The sequence below is a fragment of the Fukomys damarensis genome, unplaced genomic scaffold (assembly GCF_012274545.1).
Source record: "Fukomys damarensis isolate Sample0158 unplaced genomic scaffold, DMR_v1.0_HiC HiC_scaffold_16, whole genome shotgun sequence".
NCBI lineage: Eukaryota > Metazoa > Chordata > Mammalia > Rodentia > Bathyergidae > Fukomys > Fukomys damarensis.
In genome coordinates, this window is record NW_022900928.1 from 30,499,883 (window position 1) to 30,522,970 (window position 23,088).

A 23,088-nucleotide genomic window follows, 5' to 3' on the forward strand; every position below is an offset into this window, starting at 1 on the left:
TTTTAAAGGGGCCGGGGATTTAGCTCAGTGGTTCCACTGCCCGCCTCGCAAGCACAAGGACCTGAGTTTGATCCCCGGTACCCCCCCAAAAAAAGATTTTTAAAGATCTAAATTGCAATACCAGAAATGAAAATACAGTATCAGAGACAAAGAATACACTTCTGTGATTAAGAGAAGATTAAAACACTGAGAAAGAAAAGGTACAGAATTAGAGAATTTAAAAATGAAGAAATCAACTTGAACAGAGTAACTATAAGCAAAGTAATATAAAAATGACTGGAGTCCCTGGGCCAGGGATTGAGCTCAAGGGCACCACACCTGCCTTGCAAGCATAAGGTCCTGAGTTTAATCCCTGGTACCAAATATAAAAACAAAAACAAAAATGACTGGAGTCCCTAAAAGAGAAGAGAGAATTAATAAGCAATAAAAATAATTATTTGAAGAATTAACTGCTGAAAATTTTTCAGATCAAATAAAAATTATAACCCACTAGCCAAGAAGCACAACAAATGCCAAGGAAAAAGCATATATAGAAACTACAAGACATATCATATTCTAGTTTACTTCTAACTACAGGCAAAAAGAAAAATCTCAAACCCAGCCAGACAAAAATGACATTGTATATGCAGAGGAACTAAAAGTGACCTCTCCACATCTTTTCAACAATGACATCTTGTTGAAAACCAAAAAACTAGAAGACAATGGAGTAACAATTTTAAAGAACTAAAGAAAGGGGGCTGGTGATTTAGCACAGTGGTTCCACCACCTGCCTCGCAAGCACAAGGACCCGAGATTGATCCACGGTACCAAAAAAAAAAAAAAAAAAAAAAAAAAAAAAAAAAAAAAAAAAAAAAAAAAAAAAAAGAAAGAAAGAAAGAAAAACAAAAAAAATTGTTAATCTTGAATTCAGCACTCATAAAAATGTTTTTAAAAATATAAGTGAAAAAAAGTTTGTCAGATGTTCAAAACTGAAAAAAATTAATCATTAGGTGACCTGTAAGAAATGCTTGGCACAATCATTCAGGAAGAAGGAAAAAGGTACCAGGTAAAATTAGGCAACTACATAAAGGAATGAGGCACAATGGAAATAATGTAGGGTAGAATGAAATAATATTTTTCCTATTTATAAAAATCTATTCCAAAGACAACTGGATATTAGAAGCACAAAGAGAAACAATGAGTGTTGTAGCTTATAACTGCTGCAGAGCCAAATAAGTGAGAACAACAGCTTAAAGGCTAAGAGCAGGAGAGAGACAATTTTATAAGGTTCTTGTACTATATGTGCAGTGGCACTCTATTACTTGAAGGGTGGATCTAAAGTTAAAATAGTTAAGAGGGCTAACATAGAAAAAAAAACAGACATACAATAACTCAGGCACAAATTCAAGATCAGCCTGGGGAACATACCAATTTCCCATTAAATTTGAAAATGAGCAGATCCCAGCAAGCAGCAGTGTGCACCAGAGCTGTGTGGCTGCAGGCAGATCCCAGCCAGGGCCCCTCCCAGAACCTTGCATCTTGGGTACACAGGCCCAAGCCAATGGGCTGCCCAGGAAAGAGCTGCTCAGACATACAAGCAACAGCCTGAGGCCTGCCCCATAGCATCAGTAAGTGCACACAGGTCCTGGCAAGCAATGGTATGGACCAGAGTGGCACAGCTACAGGCAGATCCCAGCCAGAGCCCCTCCTGGACATCAGTGTCTTGGGCACATAGGTCCAAGCCAAAGGGCTTCCCAGAAAAGAGCTTCACAGGCGCACAAGCAACATCCAGAGGCTTGCCCTGATTCCATTGGTAAGTTCATGGAGACTCTAGCCAGAAGCCTACTCACATACTAGGGTCTGGGGTGCACAAGTCCCAGCCAAAGGCCCTTCCAGAAAACAGGCAGGCAGGCCCTAGACATAGGCATGCCCAGATATCATCACAAGAACGCACAGGCTCCAGCCAGAAGCCCACCCAGAAAATGGGTCAGCGCAGGACTCCAGAAGTCCACCACTCCAAATCCAGGAACTGGTACACTAGTGAGCAGCAGAGAAAACGCCTCTTGGTGGCTTGCTGAGAATTGAAGACCACTGGGTGAGCAAAAAGTTACCTCAACAAAAGCACAGTAGGCTGCATCTGTTGAAATGACAAGACACATATATAAGTCTCAAAACCAGGCTTCCAGATCACCTAAGGCAACCGCAAAGGGCAACAACATGGAACAATCTGATATGCAACCACTTGACTCCCTGGACTGGCAATGAAAGAGGATCTGGAAAAAATGAAATCAGAAATAATTTATCAGATAACAACAGAGATTCTGCCCATAGTGCAAGATATGATTAATAAGTCTAGAGCAGAAACAGATTTTTTAAAAATAGAGGAGCTGAGGAACATGATGGAATCCCAACATAGGAGAAAAATGGAATCCATAAAGCAGATGCAAACAGATTTCCAGGAGATTAAAAATTCCATTGAAAGTTTATGCAACAGAATGAGCCAATGTGAGGGCTGAATTCCAGATGTAGAAGATAGGATTGCAACTGGTGATAAGGAAAAGAAACATTTCTTAAAAATAGGAAGGGACCATGAGAAATCAATCCAGTAGCTGCTAGATGATGCAAAGAAGAGTAGCATAAGACTGATTGGAGTCAATGAAGAAACAGGAGCGAGTGCAGATGATACAAAAAAATGTTCACAGAATTAATGAGTAAAAAACATCCGAAGCAGGGGAAAAGAATTTGACATTCAGGTAAGTGTGGCATATAGGACTACAACTAGCCATGAAAAATCTACACATAGGTATATAATAGTCAAGATTCCAGAAATGCATCAGAAGAACAAAATTCTACAAGGAATTAGAGAAAAGAAACAAATCACATACAAAGGAAAGGCCATCAGAATCACAGCAGACTTCTCGACACAAACCCTCAAGGCAAGAAGAGCTTGGAGTGACATATTTCAAGCCCTAAAGGAAACAACCTCCAACCCAGACTGATGTACCCTGAAGAACTATATTTCAAAATTGATGGAGAAATAACATAGTTACATGACAAAGAGCACCTGAGAAACTTCATGAATAACAAACTAGCACTCCAAAAAATTTTAAACAATATCCTAGGAAAAGACAATGAGGATCACAACCCCAGGAACCCCAGCACAATGAATACATCAGGCACATCAAGAAACTAAATGCAAAGGGGGAGAATCCAACAAAAAGAAAAAGACACAACAAGGATAAGTCAATACATATCAGTTATAACCATCATTGATAATGACCTCAATTCACCAAAAAAAAAAAAAGAAAAAAAAAAGCCTGGCCTAATGGGCTAAAAAGTAAGATCCAACAATATGCTGTGTACAAGGAACACATTTGATTAAAAAAGAAACCCATACACTGAAAGTCAAAGAGAAGAAAACAATACTCCATGTGACACAAATCACCCCCTAAAAGCAGGAGTACTTATCCTATTTGCAGATTAAGTCGATTTCAAACCAACACTGATTAAGAGAAACAAAGAAGGACAAAACATCTTTCTAAAGGAAACAATCCAAGAGAAAGAGATGACAATCATAAATATGTATGCACCAAACACTAGTGTACCCAACTACATAAAACAAATACTAACAGACAAGGAAAATCAAATAAGCACTAATGCTGTAGTAGTGGGGGGCCTCAACACATCACTTTCACAAATAGATAGATCAACCAGACAGAAAATAATGAAACACTAGAACTCAATCAAATTCTTGAGCAAATGGACTTAACAAATGTTTACACAGTGTTCCATACCACAAATGCAGAATACACATTTTTTTCGGCTGAATACAGGTTGTTCTCCAAAATAGACCACATACCTGCTCACAGAACATGTTTAAGTAAGTGCAAAAGAATTGAATTTATCCCCTGTATATTCTCAAAAAATAGTGGGATGAAACTGGAGATCAATAGCAAAAGAAACCACAAGAATTTCATAAACACATGGAAATTGAACAGCACACTTCTGAATAACCAATGGGTCACAGAGGAAATTAAAGAAGAAATCAGACACTATCTACAATTAAATGACAGTATCAATATAGCATATCAGAATATACTGGACACAATGAAAGCAGTCCTACGAAGGAAATTCATAGCAGTGAATACTCATATTAGTAAAACAGAGTGAGCTCAATTAAATAACCTGATGCTGAATCTCAAGTGTCTAGAAAAAGAGCAGGAAAAATCCAAAGATCATACAAGGGAGGAAATTATAAAGATCATAACAAATTCAATGCAACGGAGACTAAGAGAATGATACAAAAAATCAAAGAGTTGGCTCTTTGAAAAATAAACAAAATTAACAAATCTTTAGTCAACCTTATCAAAAAAAGAGAAGAAAACACCCACATCCATGTAATTAAGAATTCAAAGGGTGAAATTACAATGGACCCAGTAGAAATCCAAAGGATCATCAATATCTACTTTGAGAACCTATATGCCAATAAGATGGAAAACACAAAAGAAATGGACAGATTCCTACATACATATGAATTATGAAAGTTGAAGGAAGAAGACCTAAAAATTCTAAACAATCCAGTATCAGTCAATAAAATTGAAAATGCAATTTAAAATTTACCAGTGAAGAAAAGCATTGGACCTGATGGCTTCAATGCTGAATTCTGCAAGAAATTTAGAGAAGAACTATTGCCACTACTGTTTAAATTCTTCAATGAAATCAAAATGGAAGCAATACACCCAGGTATTTTCCTGGAAGCAAGCATCACCTTGATCCCCAAAGCAGAGAAAAACCCAACTGAAAAAGAGAACTACAGGACAATCTCACTGATGAAAATAAATGCAAAAATCTTTAATAAGATACTGAAAAACAGAATGCAGAAGATCATATACCCTGACCAAGTGGGATTTATCCCAGGGATGCAGGGATGGTTCAACATATGCAGATCAATAAATGTAATACACTATATTAATAGGGCTAAAGGGAAAAAAAAATATGGTCATCTCAATAGATGCAGAAAAGCATTTGACAAAATCCAATACCCATTCATGATAAAAACCCTATAAAAATTGGAATAGATGTTCTCAACCTCAACCTGATAAAAGCCATTTATGAAAAACCAACATTCAATGTCCTACTAAATGGTCAAAAACTGAAATCCTTTGCAACAAAATCAGGAAAAAGACAAGGATGTCCACTCTCACCACTCTTGGTCAATATAGTTTTGCGAACATTACCCACAGCAATTAGACAAGAGAAAGAAATAAAAGGAATAAAGATAGAAAATGAAGAAGTCAAATTGTCATTATTTGCAGATGACATGATACTCTACACACAAACCCCAAGAACTCCACCAAAAATCTTCTAGTCTTAATAAGCAAATTCAGTATACTAGCTGGTTACAAGGTCATTGCACAAAAATCAATAACTTTCCTGTACACAAACAACAGATTTGCTGAAAGAGAAACAGGAGAAAAAATTCTCTTCACAATAGCATCTAAAAATTGAAATGCCTAGGAATCAATCTAATGAAAGAAATTAAAGATCTCTACTCTGAAAGCTATAGCACTCTGAAAAAAACAGACACAAAGAGGACATCAGAAAATTGAAAGACATCCCTTGCTCCTGTGTAGAAAGAAACAATTTGGGGCCGGGGATTTAGCGTAAAGGTTCTGGCACCTGCCTTGCAAGCGCAAGGACCCAAGTTCAATTCCCAGTGCCAAAAAAAAAAAAAAAAAAAAAAGAACCAATATAATTAAAATGGCCATACTTCCAAAAATGCTACATGGATTCAATGCAATCCCAAATGAAATCCCAACAGCATACTTCATGGACCTTGACAAGACCAAAAAATTTTTGGGAACAAGAAGAGACCTAGAATACCAACAGCAATTATGGGCAATAAAGACAGGTAGGGGGTATCACAATCCCCAACTTGAAACTATACTACAAAGCTATTGTGATGAAAACAGCATGGTACTGACAAAGAAACAGACATGAGAACCAGTGGAACAGATTAGAAGATACAGAAACAACTCCAGACAAACTCAGCCACTTCATCTTGACAAAGGAGCCAAACACCCTCACTGGAAGAAAGACAGCCTGATTTAAAAATGGTGCTGGAAAAATTGGGTTTCAAAGTTCCAAAGATTAAAACTAACCATGCACTAAACTAAAGATGGATTAAAGAAGTAAATATTAAGGGAAACAATACTTCCAAATTCATTCCTGGAAGGAAGTATCACTTTGATTCCCCAACCAGGGAAAGACACAACTAAAAAAAGAGAACTACAGGCCAATCTCCTCAAAGAATATAAATGCAAAAATCCTTAATAAGATACTGGCAAACAGAATACAGAGGATTATTAAGAAGATCATACATCCTGACCAAGTCAGATTTATTCCATGGATGCAAGGATGGCTCAACATACATAAATCAATAAATGTAAAACATTATACTAACAAAGTCAAGGACAAAAACCACATGATCCTCTCGATAGGTGCAGAAAAAGCATTTGACAAAATTCAACACCCATTCATGATAAAAACCCTGCAAAAAATTGGAATATATGGTCTATATCTCAACTTAATAAAGACTATCTATGAAAAACCAACAGCCAACTTCATATTAAATGGCCAAAAACTGAAAACTTTCACGTTAAAATAATGAACAAGACAAGGATTCCCACTATCACCACTCCTCTTCCATATAGTCCTGGAAACATTAGCCATAGCAATTAGACAAGAGAAAGAAATTAAAGCAATAAAGAAAGAAAAGAAGAAGTTAAACTGTCATTATCTGCTGATGATATGATACTCTACATTGAAGACCCAAAAACTCCACCAAAAGACTTCTCCACTTAATTGACACTTTTAGCAGAGCAGCAGGATACAAGGTCAACACCCAAAAATCAGTAGCCTTCTTGTACACAAATAACAGACTCACTGAGAGAGAAATTAGGGAAACAATTCCTTTCATAATAGCATCCAAAAAAAACGAAGTATCTAGGAATCAACCTATCAAAAGAAGCAAAAGACCTCTACACTAAAAGCTACAGCACTCTGAAAAAAGAGACCAAAGAGGATATAAGAAAATGGAAAGATATCCCCTGCTCCTGGATAGGAAGAGTCAACATAGTGAAAATGGCCATACTACCAAAACTGCTATACAGATTCAATGCAATGCCAATTGAAATTCCAACACTATACTTCACAGAACTAGAAAGAAGAATCCAAAAATTCATTTGGAACCAGAAGAGACCTAGAATAGCAAAAGCCATCCTAGGCAACAGACACATGGCAGCGGGTATAACAATTCCCAATTTGAAACTATACTACAAAGCCACTGTGATAAAAACAGCATGGTACTGGCAAAGAAACAGACCTGAGGATCAGTGGAACAGACTGGAAGACACAAAAACAACTCCAGATGTACTCAGCTACCTCATCTTTGACAAAGGAGCTGACCATCCCCACTGGAGGAAGGATGGCCTCTTTAATAAATGGTGTTGGAAAAACTGGTTCTCAACCTACAAAAGATTAAAACTAGACCCTTATCTTTCACCATGCACTAAATTAAAATCCAAGTGCATTAAAGATCTAAATATTAAAACAGAAACACTAAACTTGCTGTAAGATAAGTTAGGCAGAACTCTAGAAGACATTTGCATAGGAAAAGACTTCATGAACATATCCTCAGTAGCACTGGAATTAGCAGAAAGTATCGACAACTGGGATCTCTTTTTATTAAAAAGCTCTGCACTGCAAAAGAAACCATCAACAGAACTAAGAGACAACCTACAATGTTGGAAAAAATTTTTACCAACTGCTCTTCAGACAAAGGACTATTATCTAGAATATATAAAGAACTCAAACCAACCAGCACCCCCAAATATAAAGACCCAATTCAAAAATGGGCATCTGAAATGAACAGACATTTCTCAGACAAAGAAGTAAAAGCAGCAAGTAAATATACGAAAAAATGTTCCACATCACTGGTCATTCGAGAGATGCAGATGAAAACAACACTGAGATTCCACCTCACCCCACAAAGAAGGGCTGCTATCAAGAAATCAACCAATAACAAATGTTGGCATGGTTGTGGAGAGAAAGCAACCCTTCTCCATTGTTGGTGGGAGTGCAGACTGGTGCCACCACTATGGAAATCAATATGGAGATACCTCAAAGAGCTTGGACTAGAGGTCCCATTTGACCCAGCCATCCCTCTGCTGGGTATCTTTCCAAAAGAATCATACCATAGTGATATATGTGCACCTATGTTTATAGCGGCACAGTTTGTAATAGTTAAAACTTGGAAACAGCCCATTTGCCCATCAGTTGGAGTTTGGATAAAGACAATGTGGTTTTTCTATAAAATACTACTCAGCCATAAAGAATGAGAAATTAGAGTCATTCATAGGAAAATGGATACATTTTGAGGATATACTCCTAAGTGAAATAAATAAGTCACACATATGTAAAGATCAAATAGTTTCTCTGGTGTGAAGAAGTATAATAGTGTAAGACTTAAGTCTCACTTTTACTCCTGGAGCGTGAACAGCCAAGAGGCTTCCACGATGCTGGGCTCAGAAGCTCAGCGAGGCTCCAGGAGCTTGTCGGACAGTGAGAGTCACCCAGGAAGGAACACACCAGGCAAGTTGGCAAATAGACCTTCATTAGTCTGGCCAGACGGCACTCCCCAAGCCAAGTAGCTCAGAGAGGCGGCTAGCTCAGAAACAGAGGCCATTTTATATAGGGCTAAGGGGGGGGTTACACTTAAAACTTACAGGAAGAGGACAAAGGCAAAGAATCAGTTGATCTGAGCTAGTGGTCATCAAGCATATACCTGACCGTCACGTACTAATGATCAGCAGATCGATTATCCATTATTCCATTTACAACTTAGATTATAATGTTCAAAACATTCAGCTACAGGCAAATAAGGAGTGGCGTGATTTGTGTTGGGTCTCTGTGTTCACTACAGTTTCCATTTAGTTTCCCAGCTACTTCAAAGCAGTTACCTAACAATTCGCAATTAATCAGTAGTTATCCTATAAGGGATGGGGGGGGGAATGACAGTCTCTAGATCGTTTGCTGGTCAACATGGAGTCGCTCTGGTTCAGTCAGGCTCTTACAATAGTACACAAGATCCTAATGGGATAATTAACAATGTGAAATAGGAAGAAAAGGGCTAAAGGTGTGGGGAAAGTGGGAAGGGTAGGGGAAAGGGAATAAGGAAAAAGAAAAAAATATGAGAAATGAAAAAATGGAAATAAAGTGTTTGTAAATGGTGAGGGTATGAGAGGGTGAAGGGAGGGCAGGGACAAGGGGAAAAAATGAGAACCAAGACCCGTCATGTAAAGGTACAAGATCCCAGTAATGAATGTAACTGTACTGTATACCTAGAATGTACCAATAAACTCAATAAAGAGAAAGAAAAAAAAAGAAGTAAACATTAAAACAGAAACACTAAACCAGCTGTAAGAGAAGTTAGGTAGAACTCCTGAAGACACTGGTGTAAGAAAAGAGTTCATGGACAAAATCTCAGTTGCATGTGAACTAGCACAAACAATCAACAAGTGGAATCTCTTCTTATTAAAGCTTCTGCACAGCAAGAGAAACCAGTAAGAGTGTGAAGAGACAATCCACAATATGGGAAAAGTTTTTCACCAGCTGTTCCTCAGACAGAGGTGCTGTATCTAGAATATATAAAGAACTTTAAAAAATCAGACCTCCCCAATTTAAAGACCCAATCCAAAAATGGGCATCTGAAATGAACAGACATTTCTCAGACAAAGAAGTAGAAATAGCAAATAACCATATAAAAAAAAGTTCAACATCAGTGGTCATTCAAGAGATACAAATGAGAGCTAAACTGAGATTCCACCTCACCCCAGAAAGAATGGCTGCTATTTTGGAAATCAACCAATAACAAATGCTGGGGTTGGGTGTGGGTGGGCTGTGAGGAACATGGAACGCTGGTCCACTGCTGGTGGGAGTGTAGACTGGAGCAATCAGTATGGAAATCAGTATGGGGATACCTCAAAGAGCTATGATTGGGGGTCTCATTTGACCCTGTTTGGTATCTTCCCAAAAGAATTAAAAGAATCATATCACAGTGATATATGTACACCCATGTTCATAGCAGCACAGTTTGTAATAGCTAAAACTTGTAAACAGCCCAATTGCCCATCAACTGGACACTAGATAAAGAAAATGTGTTTTTTTTAATAAAATGGAGTATTAGCCATAAAAAATGAGAAATTAGACACATTTATAAGCTAAATGGGTACACATTGAGGTGATCCTCTTAAGTGCAATAAATAGAACACAAGTGTAAATACCAAATAGTTTCTGTAGTGTGAGAAACTGAAAGTGTAAACAAGGATCAAAAGGTATAATAGATAATGTGAGATAGGAAGAAAACAGGCAAGGGCAAAGGGAAAGTGGGTAGGGGTAAGGAAAGAAGGGAATAGAATTAATATGAGAAAATGGAAATAAAGTCTTTGCAAATAGGGAGGGGTGGAGGGGTTGAAGGGAGGTCAGGGGAATGGGGAAAAAATAAGAACCAATATAGAGTATTAAAGGTACAAATTTCCAATGATGAATATCATTATATTGTATACCTAAAATTTACCAATAAAATTAATTTTTAAAAAGTGTTATGTTTTTCATAAGTAAAAAAAAAAAACAGACCTGGGCTAAATGGGAAAATAAAGTACTCTAATACTCCAGAAGCCCTGTAAAAGTCTCTGTTTCACTGTGGTAGGATGAGGACACCTTTGCATCTCATCAATAACAGCCTCTGTCCTACCCAACCAGAAAAACTTTTCAAAAACTGGACAGAGAGCCCAGGTCCCTGGACCCTGACCTTGTTGATGGCTCATCTATATATTTCTAGACTGCCAGAAACACCAGCAGCATGCTCTAGACCTTCAAGAGAATCAGAGGTTAACATAATATCATCAGTGTAATGAAATAACCACACTTCTTGTGGGGCTGACCATGCAGCCAAGTCCTCTGCCATCAGCCCGTGGCAAACAGTAGGGCTGTGTAAATAACCCTGTGGCAGCACAGTAAACATCCATCGCCTTCATTTTCACATGGAGGTGAACAGTTTGACTCTTAGCAGCTATGTCTATAGAGAGCATCATTGTTTGCAATCTCAACCTCTGGAAGATGTCCACACTCAGAATGTACTCAAGTACAAGGGAGACGTGCATGGTATAGGCTCAAGGAGGCAGATGGCCTAAACTTAAGGTCATAGTCATGGGTTTCACTTTGATGGCTCATCCTCCTTGGCCATCTATGTAATCCATCCTACCCAGGAATTTCTCAAGATTGCCATAAATCAGACTACAGTCTGTCCTGCTGTGCCCTAACACAAGCACAAATTGCACATTTGTGGGGGGACCAATGACATCAAGTTCAGCATGAGCCCTTCAGTCTTCTGGTGTCCCTTCTAACTGGGCACCTTGGCCTTGTCCCTGGTCAAAATTAAACACCTGCACAGCGTCATCCACAGAGGCCACATAGTATAGCAAGTTTATGGCCCAGGTCTGGGCTGTTTGCTTCCACTGTGGAGCCTTCTCGCTTTGGCACTGTTGAGTGGGTATAATTGCCTTCAAAGGATTAGGAGCATGCCATTTAGCTCTTTGTCAATTTTTTCTTGGTCCACACCTGCCATGATGAGGTTGATCCACATCTGTGTATGGGTCACCTATTGACCCCTTTCTCTCAGTTTGCTTGGGCCTCTGCCTCGATACCACCTGAACTCCTCAATCCCCTCTGCACCCTTTACTATGTCCCAGCGCCCCAGCAACTACACTGCAACTGCCTCCTCTGCTTGGGTTTGCTCCCAGCTTTAGATCTGTCTGTTGGCTCCTGGTGACTGCCAGTTCCAGTTGCCCCCGCAGCTTTGGTTGAGTTCCTCCCAACCCCCCTGGCCAATTGCCTCTGCTGTTGCCACTAGGCAACGAGTGTCCCATATTCAGCCCCCACATGAGTCGCACCAGCTCTGCTCAGGCCTGCCACCCACTCACAGTTTTTGGCAGTTCTCTGGAGTCTCTCCAGACCATCCGTGCTGCTGCATGTATCAATCTTATCAACGTGTAGTCTCTGGCCCCATGCAGCACTCCTTCCTGCCCAGGACCCTGGGCCTGCCTCAGGCTCTGATTTGAAACCTGATTTAGATTCCACTTGTGTCTCCAGTGTGTGCTCTATGTTCAGCCTGAAGTCTTCCTGGAGGGCTGTACGCCCATCCTGGCCCCATTGATGTCTTGCTTTATCTTCATGGCCTTGCTGGGTTGTAGCTACTTTCATTTTATGTATCAGCACCCTATGGGCTTTCCTACAAGGAAGCAACTTAACATCTTCAGCCCCCAAGCTGTCTGTGTTGATGAGCTTTATTATCTCAGCAGCATGCATTCTTTCTGGACATGATTTACGAGCAGTGTATATTGCTTCCTTCAACTCCCTGTTGCCATTTTCCCTTAATGAGGTTTCGGCCTTGGCCTGGGCTGAGGCAAATCCTGCCACACTAGGCCAACTGTCTTGTCTCTTATTTAGACTGGGGAGGTTCACCTGAGATTTGGGCAGCCCAAAGAAGAGACACACAGCTGTGGGCTGAATTAGAAATCTTTATTCTCACCCGCCATTGTATTTGCCCAGCTATCAGCCACTGTACACACAATAGTGACTGCCCACCAGTACCAGACCTTATATGGGATGGATGGTTACATAAATTATTTACACCCGGACACTGAAAGATGCACCTGTGCTGGAGTCTTGCTGACCCCCTTTACGGCCTAAACTATAGTCATGGCCATCTTGGGCTTCTGTTTCCCTTTTCTTATTTGGTATATTTACTGTTTGTAGTTTCACTTCAACTCTTACTGAGATTGTTCCATGTGACAGAAGGTGTTTTTATCGTCTCTGATATGTCCTAACCATGGGAAACTGGCATAAGTAGGCACTCAATAATTGTCAAACAAAAGAATTAATAATGTTTTCTTAAGTCAAAGGATCATGAAAAACCTGTGTTAATTTCCTCCTGCTGGTGTAACAAATTGCCAACAAACTTAGTGGCTTTGAAAAAGTTATTAATTTACAGTTCTAGAGATCAGAACTTCAAAATGAGTTTCATGGGATAGATATCAAGATGGTGGCAGGACTGCTTCTGAAGGCTCTAAAGGACAATCCATTACCTCGCCTCCTCCAGTTTCTTAGTGATCACCTGCATTCCTTTGATGTTGAGCCCTCCTCTACAAAATCAGCACTGTGGCATCCTCCATTCCCATTCTCTGATATTCTCTCTCTCTAGCTCCAACTTCTGCTTGCATCATCAGATCTTCTCTCTGATTCTGATCCCCCTTCTCTCTTTTTTGGACCAGTGATCTAACTTGGGACCTTGTGTTTGTGAGGCAGGTGGTAGAACCACTGAGCCAAACCCCCAGCCCTCTCTCTCTCTTTTAAGGATCCATGTCATTACACTGAAACCACCTGAATAGTATCATCTCCCCATCTCAAGATCATTACCTTAATTACATTTGCAAAATACTTTTTATCATGACAGGATGATACTATGGAATCATAGATGCTGAAGATTAGGGTACAGGCATCTTTGGGATGTCCATAACTCATCCTAACACAGTCAATTTCTGATTTACTCAGTTTATCCTCTTAAATTCTGAAATAACAGATCCATAGATCCAGTAGAGCACTTGGAGATTATCTTATTCTCATAATTTCACTTCCTTGTCACTTCCCCAGCTCAAGTCCTCCCTCTGAGTATTTCACTCGCCTCCTAACAGGTCTGTCTGCATCCAGACTTGTCCTTCCAAATTCATCCCCACCTGTTGTATTAAAGGACAGGTTAGTACTCCCTTGACAAGGATGGAAAAGGCCCTTGGGCCTGACAACACTCATACAATTAAGGCATTGCCACCTATTTTGTGGCATCAAATTTAACCCCTAATCCAGAGCAATATTAATTGTACATTTTAAATATGTGAAGTTTATTATATCCAATTATTCCTCAATAAAGCTAGTAGATAAAGTAGAATAATCCAAAAGAAATCAAGATAAAGGTGAAAACGGTACATGCACCAGGGAAACAGAGAAAGCCTCCTCACTCAAGCAGTGGGGACAGTGGCCAGATTTAAACCTATTAAAACATCAGTAATTGCTTTAAATGTAGGTAGACTAAATCTCAAATTTAAAGAAGAGCAAAAGAACTGTCAAACTATTAAAATAACAGGACTCAATCATATGTTTTTGTAAGTATTTGGTGTATTAAGACTGAAAGTGCTATAAAAGAAGAGAAAAAGAGGGCCAGGAATGTGGCTCACTAACAAACCACTTGCCTAACGTGTGAGGCCTTTGTTTTCATTCCTAGCACCATCAGGGGGGCAGAGGAGTAAAAAGTAATTCTTTAGTATGTATCCAGTTTTTATTACCAAAGTAATGCTGTGTATCAACCACAGACAAAAATCAACTACTGTGCCATATAACAATGGACTTCCCTGCTCACACAGGCGAGCTCAATGGCTTTCTGTTCTGCAGCCATTGATGTAGGCTGGCCTCAGCTACCATACCTGGGGGAAACTGACCGAAACATGTGTCTCCTTAACCAACTGGCTTAAGTATGTTCTTCTAGTGATGCAAGTTGTCCAAAAAAGCAAATCCCAATGAGCAAGGCCATTTCAAACCCCTGCTTCAAGGAATGTCTCTTACTTGTTGAGCCCAAAGTAAAAACTAAGAGCTGGGAATCTCTAGGAGTAAAATTACATGGCTAAAGGTATCGACACAAAGGATGTAACTAAAAGAAGAATGAAGAACTGGGGCCAAATGATACAAGCTACATTACCAGGTGACCAGTGGACAAATAAATATTAAGGCAAAAAAGTATTGCTGAAGATAAAGAAGGACATTTTCTAATGATAAAAAAAGACTGAATTTTTTTTTCAGTTTATAGTACTCAATCACATAGTCTCTAAAAGACAAATAAATCAACCATGATGGTGGAGCACGTCTCTCAATAAAGGACAGAATAAGTGGACAAAATAATCTGTCAGGAGATGACTTTAGAAACAATTAACAAAGAAGCTTAATGAACATTTATAAAACATTGTACTCAACTTCAGAAAATACATGCTTTTCAAGTGGTCATAAGACAATTTATTAAAAGTGATCATATGGGCTGGAGATGTAGCTCAGAAGCAGTGATTGCCTAGCATGCATAAGGCTTCAGTTCAGTTCCCAGTACTGAAAAAAAAAAAAGAAAAAAAGTGATAATATCTTGAGCCATACTATTGGCTTAAATGAACTTTAAAGGACTGACATTTTAAGAATATATTTTCTGACAAAATTGCACTTTTGTCAGAAACCAATGAGAAAAAAAAAAATAGCAGAAAAGCTCAGGATGTAGTTCCATGGCAGAGTGCTTACCTACCATGCACTAGGACCTGGGTTCAGTTCCCTCAAATTCCCCCAAAATCCAGAAAATTTCACATTTATAAAAACCATCGACCAAAGGAAAATGATCACAATGGAACTAACACACAAATGAAACTAACACACAAACACACACATTGGTGTGTCCAGTGGCAGATGTGAACAAGGGCTCTAAGACTGGGAGGAAGTTGAACTGATTGGATACTGAATAAAAGAAAGCTTCTTATCCAGAATCATTGCCATAACCATTTTCCATGTACCTACAGATCCTTTGAGTCTATGCACATCCAAGGATAGTCAAGTTCACGCAAAAATTAAACCCTAATAGGCAGGTGGATCAAATTATTTCCCTTCCAGATCTCTTCTCTGATTTTCACATGTATATATCCAACAACCTACCGAATCCCCCACTTGGATTTGTGACATGCCCTTCAACATTAATATGTATGTAAATGAACTAGGGTTTCCCTTCAAAATCTATTCTCCCAAAGTCTGTCCCATTCCATTACAGGACGCTGCCACCTACCCATCTAGTTAAGTAAAAACCTGGTGGTGGAGGTCAGGACTGAGAGAGAAGTAGACTCATCTCTCCTGCCAAAGACAACTAAAAGCCGAATAAAACACCTGACAGGCGAGGAGGATGGTGACCCTTCCGAGAGAGAAACAAGGGACCCTTTCACAGCTGTGGGGCCTTGGAAAAGGCCTGGGCTGCAAGCCGCTTGTGGCCTGCCCTCCCTGTCAGGCCTATAGTGGCAGGTGGGGCGGATGTGGGCTGATGTGAGGCTCAGTCCCTTTCTTCCCGGGGCAGGGGCAACGAAAGGCAGCAAAGCTCATTCAACGAAAGCGAAATGCATCAGGGTGCCTCGGGTTTAACTGCAACTCAAAATCCTAGTGTGACCTCCTGTTTCTAGTGATGCCCCTGTGGGAGCAAAGGACTGGACCTGTTACTTACAGTGACTCACTCACAGCCCCAAACGCAAATCTGGGCTTCGCATCTGAGAAGACCAGCAACTGCCAACTTGGAGGCTGAATTGGAGCACGCGGTTCCAAGCCCATGCGCTGGGCTGGCCTGCCCCCCCCACCTGGGCGTGGCTACAGGCTGCTGTAAGAGCAAGACTCTGATGAAAGCCAGGTCCGGGTCTTGACGTAGAGCACTGAGGTTGATAATTTTCTTACTTTGTCCTTCTCTGCCTCCCTCCTTCCCTTCCCTCCCCGCCTCTTCCCTCTCCCTCTCTCTTCCCCCTCTCTCTCTCTCTTCCCCCCACTCCCTTCCTCCTTCCTTTCTCCTCTCCTTCCTCCTTTCCTTACTTCTGTTTCCTTTTCTTTGCCCTTTTTCTTTCCCCAGAGACCACCTATCTACATCCCCCAACCCTTTTAATTTTCAAATTTTCAGACAGGGCGTTGCTTAGTTGCCCAGGCTGGCCTCAAACTTGTGATCCTCCTGTCTCAGTCTTCAGAGTAGCTGGGATTACAGGAATGCACCCTATGTCCAGCTATCTTGCCTTAAATTTAAAAAACAAACAAACAAAAAAACACCACACATTAAAAATATTTGAAAGGCCACATTAGGTCAGCATTAGCTTTTGTTTGTTTAACCTGTAGATCCTTGTATCTAATGGTGGGTTAGTCATCTTTATCTGCATATCCAGGTGTAGACATCTCAAACTTAGTAAATTTTAACTTAAATTCATTATCTTTATTTTCAAATCTTTGCAATCTCCTGCAACTCCAAATCAGTAAATGACAAGATCTGAAGTCAGTGTTGTCTTGTGCTTGAGTCCTCTCTCTCTCCTTCTCAGTGCCCACTAGGCCTCTAATCATCTCCATGCATACAAACCATCTTGGCACCATGTTTAAGGTAGTTACTGCATCAGACACCCAAAGAATCTCACTTCCACTCTACCTCTCCCCAAACCTTCAAAGAGCAGCTGGTGATCTTTTTAAAATGCAAATATGACTATACTTGAAATTCATTTCTAAGGGTAATTTTTTTTTAATTGGATCCTGCCAATTTCCTTCAGCTTCACCTTCCCTCTACTCTCCTCCATTCCTGCTTTTATTGATACTCCAGCTAAACCAAACTTCTTGTACTCTGTGGTTTTGCTCCCCTACACTTTAGGTTTCTGTATTCATGCTGTCCCTACTGCAAAGATTAACCACTTCCAACTTTTATCTGGCTATCTCCTTTTCTTACCATTAAACTCAGCTCAGGAATCCTTATTTGGTCATTAGCTCCCCTATTCCTCACCAGCAGATGTAGTTAATATCTTCCTTTGGGTCCTAAATCTCCCTCTAAACAAGCCTCGTATTACTATATTGGGCACACTGATAATACATACTGAGTCTTGCTGAGGTTTTGTAATCTACTTACTGTTGGCTAGTCTACATCTAACTCATCTCTTCATTACTGATATCTACTAAAATGCTTGCCGCATGTCAGTTAATTAGTTGGTTAAATAAACACCTGGAAGCTACAGACCTATCAACCCTTAAACTGACTGCATATTTTCTGACTGTATCTTTCCTGACCTAGCTGAATTCCCAAGAGTGTGCTCCCTAGTAAGTAATGGGAGTCTGCGTATGACACTAGGCAGAAAAGAGTCAGATAGCTTGGACTGGGATGGTGATAGAATAAAGAAGGAAATGTAGACTGAGCCTTGAGAGGTTTACCCTCTTCCTCCTAACTTCCATTCTGAGACTACTGAACTACTGGCACCCTTGAAATTAGGTGGCACTCAATGAGTTAAATATTCTTATGTGAAAGGCGGATTTTTCTGAAACTCCATTCTGATTGTTACTTGAGAGTATTTTCCTCTCTCATCGCCAGATAATGAAATAAACTATAGTGGCTAGTCCTAGGTTTGAGCAAAAACAGGCCTGGTCCTATTACTTCTGGTTTTAAAGGTCCACCAACAAGCAAGACAAACAAAAGCATGCAAAACAGATTGTTTAAAAAACAGTAACAAAGAGCTTATCAAAATAAATCTAGTTAGAACACTATTTCAAAGAATATAGATATTAATGAATTTCTATTATAGGATTAAAATTTGGCTGCTAAAAATTAGTAGCAAAAGTGGACTGTGTTTTTATTTGTTTGTTTTTTGTTTTCCCATCATGGCTGACTAGGAGCAGCAGTGTTCATGGGACACTCAGAAGTTGCTCACTGGAAAGCAAAGGCACTTGGAAATTGGGGTTCAACAAAGACTTAAATATAGGAAGGAAACTTGAAATAGAAGCCTGCCAGATGAATTCTAGTACCAGGAGAAATTACGAGAAAGAAGCTGGGCCACCCTTGTTCCAAGTACTTCTTACACCCCAGGTCCAAGAACATAGCATCTTGGGAAAAAGTCTAACCTTAGCAGGGAACAAGCTAAGTACAGCAGCAGCAGCTGGCTGCTAGCTTGGCATCTAGCCTAGCAAGTCCCATATGGCAGTGCCACCTGTCTTAACTTTCTTCTCACTGGGACAGCAAGCTTGGCGAGCAAGATATTTGCAGATCAAGACACTACAGAAACAGAAAGCTGGTGAATCATTCAGAGGGCAGTGGGTTAGGACCATTGGGCCCTTGGGAAAGAAAAAAATGGGCATAGGCCTGGTTAGGGACCGGGAACCAGATACTAAGAGAGCTGTGGCTCAATGACTTGCAGCAGCAAGCAGCATTTGTGACCAGTGTGATCTAGGAGAGGAGAAAGCACTTGAGCAATGCCAACTTGCTCCCCCAAACACCAGTGAATTCTGGGCCCTGGGGGTATCCTGCCACTGCCCAATCTCCAGATGCTGCAGAACTAAGTACCTGCAAAGGAACTCTTCCACTACCAGTCAAAAGCTGCTGAGCTCTCCATACCCTAAGAACCACTAAGTCCACAGGCTGGACAGAGACTCTCTGTGGGTTCAGTGCAGAGTTTGATGCAGGTGGAAAGTTTGAGAGGAGCGGCACAGCCAGAGGGGGTTGCACTGTGAACTCACTCAGAGCTGTATAGAAAGAGTAGGCATACTCACGGCTGTAGGGTGCAAGGATCATTGTGGAAGGAAAGGGAAAGAGATCAAGAAGGCCTTTCACACTAAGGGGGCTGAGGCACAAGGATCACCAGGAGTTTAAGGACAGCCTAGGCTATATAGAGAGTTCAAGTCCACCTTGAACTACCTAGGAAGACCCTATCTCAAAACACCAAAAACAAACAAAAAATAAAAACAAAGACCACTTCAGAAATCAGCAGGACTGGTTACTTGACTTGTCACACTGCCCTACCCTACTGTGCACACCTCAGATTATTGAAGGTATCTGATCATAAGAAAGGCAAACAAAACAAAACAAAATCCCAAACAAAAACAAACTCTGGCTTGCCACATCCAGAGGAGCACAACTGAAAGCAAAGCATGGCACGCTGAGGACGTGAGAAGCAGGCTCCATCACTCACTGGCAGGCAAGAAAAGAAATCATATGATTTTTTTTCAAGCATCAGTAGACATAACAAACCTCCTGGATTCAAACACAGAGAACTGGAGCTTAGCCCCTCCACAATCACTATGAGTCAGTTTCTCCATTTGCAAATGGAGAGGGAAGAGCACACTGGTCAAATTTTGACTGCAGTATAAATAGGACCGAGATACTCTTGTGTTCTGTATATGTGTGGGGTTTTTATTGGGCAGGCCGGGTGGGGGGAGTTTCTCTTTCTTTTCTTTCTCTCCTTTCATCAGATGTGTGAGTGTGTGTGCGCGCGCGCACTATCTGTATCTGTGAAAAGGAAAATAAGAACTAGTTTGTGCTTTAGCTTAAATAGTGACTTTCATGGGCATTTCAGGTTAACCCTCACCAAAAATTGTACAGGGGATTCAACACAAGCTTGCTATCAGCACACTAATTGGTTCTGGCCTTTTTACAGCTTCCTTCCAGCAACAAATATACTTCCCTCCCTCTTCTTCCTTTTTCCCACCCCAACAAATAACCTCTCAAGCCCCCTCTCCGTCAGCCCTCATCTCCAGACATCAAAATAATACCAACCAAGTCCCAACTCTTTTTTCTTTCTTCTGCTATTGTCTTTTTTCTCTTTTCCTTTTTTCTGAACTACTCTCCTCCTTTTCTTCCTTTTTATTTCCCTCATCCTCTATATCCCAGCCTACAGTACTACATATCACAGTCTTTCTAGATTATTTTTTTTTAAAGATGAAACTGTTAGAAAAACAATTTTAAATTACATGACTGAAGGAAAGGAACACTGCCAAACTCATTCTTTGAAGCTAGCATTACCCTGATATCAAAACCAGACATGGACTCAACAAAATAAAGAAAACTATGGATCAATCTCCTAATGAACACAGACATAAAAATCTTCAACAAGATACTTGCAAACAGAACACAACAAATCATTAAAAAGACCATACATGATAACCAAATTGGCTTCATCCGAGGGATGCAGAGATGGTTCAACATATGTAAATCAATAAATGAAATACACCACATAAATGGGATAAAAACCACATAGTCTCAATAGATGCAAGAAAAGCCTGTGACAAAATCTAACATTGTTTTATGACAAAAACCCTGAGGAAAGGCATAAAAGGACTATATCTTAAACTGATAAAATCCACTTATGCCAAACCTATTATCAACATCATACCAAATAGGGAAAACTAGAACATTTCCATTTTTATTTATTTGTTTGTCTATTTATTTATTTGGTTTTTTGAGATGGGTTCCTGTTACTTAGTTCAGGCTGGCCTTGAACTCACTATATAGCCCAGGCTAGCCTTGAACTTGTGGCAATCCTCCTGCCTCAGCCTCCTAAGTGCTAGGATTACAGGTGTGCACTACCGCACCTGGATAGAGCATTCCCTTTAAAACAAAGAACAAAACAAGGGTGCCCACTGTTACCACTCTTGTTCATATAGTACTAAAAATTTTATCCAGAAAAGTTAAGCAAGAGAAAGAAATAAAAGGCATATGTAGAGGAAATGAAGAAATCAAATTATCCTTATCTGCAGACAACATGATCCTTTACACAAAAGATTCAGAACTGCATCAGAAGATTCTTAGAATAAACAATTTCAGCAACATGACAGGATACAAAATCAACACACAAAAAGCAATAACATCCCTTTACACTAACGATGACCCCTCCAAGAAAGAAATTGAGAAAACAATGCCAGTCACAATAGCTTTAAAGAAAATTAAATACTTAGGAATTAACATAACCAAGAAAATGAACCACCTATATAATAAAAACTACAATATTATGGAAAAGAGATTGGACAGAACATCAGAAAATGGAAAGATATCCTCTGTTCTTATATAGGCATAACCAATATTGTCAAAATTTTCATATTACCAAGAATGATAGATTTAATGCAGTTCCAATCAAAATGCCCACAGCATTTTTCACAAAAGTAGGGAAAAAAAAAACAACTCTAAAATTTATATAGAACCAGAAGAGACCCAGAATAGCCAAAGCAATCCTGAAAAACAAGAAGCAAGAAGGCATAACAATGCCAGACTTCAAGTTAGGTTACAAAGTTACAGTAATAAAAATACCACAAAAACAAGCAGGTTGACCAGTGGACTAGAATAGAGGATGCAGAAACAATGCCAAACACCTTCAGCCATGTTGTTTGTTTTTTGTTTTGTTGTTGTTGTTTTTTTGGCCCCGGGGATCAAACTCGGGACCTTGCACTTGTGAGGCGGGCAACAGAACCACTGAGCCAAATTCCCAGCCCCAGCCATCTATTTTTGACAAAAGTGCTAATAACATACCTTGGGAAAAAGCCTCTTTAAGAAATGGTTCTGGGAAAAGTGATTATCCAAATACAGAAGAATGAATCTAGATATCTCTCACCCTATACTAAAATCAAAAGGATCAAAGCCCTAAATATTGAAACAAAAACACTGAATCTCCTGGAAGAAATAATTGCTAAAACTCTTGTAGACATGGGCATAGGCAAAAACTTCCTGAACAGAACTCCAGTGGTACAAGAAATAATACCAACAATCAATAAATGGGATATCAGATTAATAAAGGTGTTGCACAGCAACGGAGAGAACTAATGGAATGAAGAGACAACCCACAGAATGAGAAAAAAGTTCTGCCAGCATCTTCTTGGAAAGAGGACAAATATCTAATATCTAGAATATATAAAGAACTAAATGTCGCCAGGAACTTAGCTCAGTAGTACCATGTCTGCCTCACAAGTGCAAGGATCTGAGTTTGATCCCCAGTTCTGAGAAAAAAAAACAACTAAATGTCTAGAATATATGAAGAATTAAAAAGATAAGACACCACAAACAAAAGACCCAGGGCTGGGGATTTAGCTCAGTGGTTCGGTGGCCTGCCTTGCAAGCACAAGGACCCAAGTTCAATCCCCGGTACCAAAAAAAATAATAATAATAAAATAAATAAAAGACCCAGTCACAAAATGGGCAATTGAAATAAACACTTCAGAAGAAGAAGTACAAATGGCCAATAAGTACGTGAAAAAATATTCAGCCTCTTTGGCCATTAGAGAAATGGAAATCAGAACAACCCTGAAAAACACAAATGCTGTTGAGGTTGTGAAGATAAAGAAACCTTTTCACATTGTTCATGGGACTGTAAACTAGTGCAACTACTGGGAAATCAGTAAGAAGATTCTTCGCAAAACTAAAACTAAGAAGCATCTTGACCC

The 23,088-nt window shown here is 39.8% G+C and overlaps 1 protein-coding gene and 1 non-coding gene across 2 annotated transcripts in view; one reads left to right on the forward strand and one right to left on the reverse strand.

The window, feature by feature from the left end:
* Positions 1-16,486, reverse strand: part of Gdpd4 (glycerophosphodiester phosphodiesterase domain containing 4) — a 101,799-nt gene extending 85,313 nt beyond the window's left edge. The window contains exon 1 of the mRNA XM_033764239.1: positions 16,385-16,486. The gene's annotated coding sequence lies outside the window, so the exon portion shown is untranslated. The remainder of the gene's footprint in view (positions 1-16,384) is intronic.
* Positions 13,833-13,954, forward strand: LOC117286466. Its single transcript, XR_004517634.1, has one exon. It is a non-coding gene; the product is annotated as a U6atac minor spliceosomal RNA (small nuclear RNA).
* Positions 16,487-23,088: the final 6,602 nt, after the last annotated feature.